The following is a 1,870-nucleotide window of genomic DNA, read 5'->3' as shown; positions in this document are numbered from 1 at the left end:
TGTCGAAGCTTCCTTTTTTTAAACAAGAAGACCATCCTACTTGCTGTAAAATGGAAGGAAAGTGGGAGTTCATATCTATTAATTTGAGTATTTATTCAGTCTATATTTATTCAAGTGTAGTTCAAGAGAATTATAGTATGGTTGAGGCAACAGCAGAGTGTGACAATAGCTAAACCAAAGGTAGAGGTGGTGCCATGAGATAACAGAAGAGGAACAGATTTCCAGCGGGAAAAATAAAAGAGATTTCTTGGAGGAGACAGATTAGGCATAGGTTTGTAGGATGAGGAAAGAGTGTAGCCCTTCTGAACTGCAATTTTAATCTTAAAATATATTCCATTAACAAGGATTTTTTATTGTATAACTAGAGGCCCAATGCACAAAATTCATGCAAGGAACTCAGCCCTCACAGCCCCCAGCTTCGTCCAGAAGGTCATCTGGAAGGACATCTGGTCTAATTAGCATATTATGCTTTTATTATTATAGATTACATGGTAGTTAAATGACATTTCAGGAAAAATTGGATGGTCTTCCAATATTTTCTGTTTCAGTCAATAACACCTCTAACCACGCAGTTGCCCATCTTAAAATTTATTCTTGACATTCCTCTTTCCCTAACCACCAGTGTATAGTCAATCATGAAGACCTGTTCATTCCAACTCCTGAAGAGCCCTCAAATCTGCCTATTTTTCATGACATCCATTGCCACCTCTTTCTCCTGAACTGCTGACACAGCTGCCTAACCAACCTCCCCACAGCCACTCCTGCTGACTCCAAACCACTCCCCACACTAAAACCAGAGTTGTCTTTCATAAACAGCAAACCATGCCCTGCCTTGATTTAAAACTTCAGTGGCTTCCTGTGACCCTTAAAATGAGTCCCTAATCCATGGTTTACAAGGTTCTGCACAGTTTGGTCCTTACTTATCTTCCATGGGCCACCCACAGTAGGCCATTTTTTTTTCTTTATAGGTCTCTCTTCTGTCTTTGTTTTCTTTTTTGTAGGTGAACATAATTATTTAAATATGCTAATTGTTTGGGAGTCAGTGAGGAATAGTGAAAAGAATCTATGACCTAGACTCAAAAACCTAGATTCATATCAAAGTTCTGCTACTTAAAATGTGTGTGACCTGAGCCTTATAGCTCATCAGCATAATGATTGGGTGTTCAGGTTCTCATGTGAGATATGCCTTCCTCAAACCTTGTGATAACATTGACATGTTACCTAACTGATGTGGAAAAAAAAAATGTGCGTGACCTTGGATCAGTTACTTTGCCTGTATGATCTCCTATTTCTCATCTGTAAAATGGGGTTAATAATCATCCCTACATAACTCATTATTGTAAAAATTAAATGAGATAATGTATGTGAAAAGAATTCTGTAAACTATAACACATGCAAATAAATGTTAGTAATAATATCATCAACTAATAAGAAAATATATCATCAGCTAAATAAAGACAACATTGCTTTGAACATTAAAGAGTCAGTATGAGCTAATCTGGAAACAGCCCAACTTCACATACAGAAAAGAAATTTAATGAGTTATACTTAATATACAGTTCAAAAGGGTTAAGGTACTACAAGGCAATGGAAGAATTGAACCAAACTACTAAACATTTAAGAAGAGAACAGCAAGAAAGTTTGATTATTTACATATGAAGAAACTGGTATCACATTTTCTTTCTTAATTTTCTATGTTATGACTTATTTGCAGGTAACACCTTACTGATATTTATTAAATATTTGTGAATATTTTAATACCATTTGTCAGTGTTTGGTGCAAATTACTGTATTCCTTTAAATGGGCTATTTCAAAAGAAGTGTTGCGTTCCTATGATTTAATAATATTCATGAACTATTTTTCTCTAAA

At 35.3% G+C, this 1,870-nt stretch overlaps 1 non-coding gene across 1 annotated transcript; it reads left to right on the top strand.

Annotated features, from left to right (window-relative positions):
• The first annotated feature begins 1,129 nt into the window (after positions 1 to 1,129).
• On the top strand, positions 1,130 to 1,231 carry LOC139019171 (small nucleolar RNA U13). Its single transcript, XR_011473056.1, has one exon. It is a non-coding gene; the product is annotated as a small nucleolar RNA U13 (small nucleolar RNA).
• The last annotated feature ends 639 nt before the right edge of the window (positions 1,232 to 1,870 follow it).

This window comes from Myotis yumanensis, unplaced genomic scaffold, assembly GCF_028538775.1.
Source record: "Myotis yumanensis isolate MYYU_CA2020_CCGP unplaced genomic scaffold, mMyoYum1.0.hap1 SCAF_10, whole genome shotgun sequence".
Classification (NCBI taxonomy): Eukaryota; Metazoa; Chordata; class Mammalia; order Chiroptera; family Vespertilionidae; genus Myotis; species Myotis yumanensis.
Note: the sequence above shows the minus strand (reverse complement) of the source record. Positions and strands in the feature narration are given on the sequence as shown.